The 939-nt window shown below is 44.5% G+C and overlaps 1 pseudogene; it reads right to left on the reverse strand.

Moving 5' to 3' along the window:
• Positions 1-246: 246 nt before the first annotated feature.
• LOC147440110 (uncharacterized) lies at positions 247-939 on the reverse strand (annotated as a pseudogene).

The following is a 939-nucleotide window of genomic DNA, read 5'->3' on the forward strand; positions in this document are numbered from 1 at the left end:
CACTTGTAAATCTTCCTGCTTTTGATAAATCAATGAAGATCTTAGTTTTTGCGTACATGATTTTTGTCAAAGAGTCCCTAAAAGGTCCTAATGTTTCATCAAATGTAAATGGTAGAAATCAAGAAGAGTTAGACTTGTATTATTTTCTAAAAAGGATTCCAAGATGTATTCATCGATGATACCCCTATGGACTTACCTCCAAAATGAGGTGATGATGACCATCAAATTGAGCTCCTACGAGGAAGCTCATTGCCTAACAAGCCTCCTTATTGAGTTTCCCAAGCTCAACAAGAGGAGATCATGAGGCAAGGGCTGCTCATCAAAGGGCTTTGTCAATGTGTAGATGTAACCACAATCAAGGCAAATGAGAGTAGCTCTAGCCTTTTGGGCCTCTGACAGATTTTTGCCAAAGCGAGGTGGTGATGGTCGTTTGGGCAGCTTTGTCACATCAATTTCAGCTCCTCTGCTGCTGATGAAAAGGACACGGATTCTGGCTTGGCTTGGATAGCAGTTTTTGTAAAACCTAGCTTGTCACCATGCCATAGCTCATCACCAAAAAAACTACTTGTGTAGATGACCTAATTGCCTGCCTTAAGGCCCACCTTGGCTGCAACCACCATCAACAACAGTTATGACAACTCCTCCTCCGGACTGCTACCCGAGAGAAAGCCCAAGTGGCTTATCCACTTCCACCTCAATGGTTTTGATGGCACCAACTGTTCTTGCTCTGATCGCAAGAAGGCGTATGCTCAAACTTCCTTGACACGTACTGTGGTCAATCACCCCACTCACAAGCCTTACTTCTGGTACGGATGTGCCGAAGAAAGAACTCTGTGGCTGTGTAACTACAGGTGCCAATTGAGATAAAGAACTTGATTTTGTGAGCAGGGAAGAGGCCAAGGTGGTGACGGAGCTCTGCACACAGAATGCAGACGCCAT

The sequence above is a fragment of the Adiantum capillus-veneris genome, chromosome 16 (assembly GCF_014529385.1).
Source record: "Adiantum capillus-veneris isolate H3 chromosome 16, ASM1452938v2, whole genome shotgun sequence".
Taxonomy (NCBI): Eukaryota; Viridiplantae; Streptophyta; class Polypodiopsida; order Polypodiales; family Pteridaceae; genus Adiantum; species Adiantum capillus-veneris.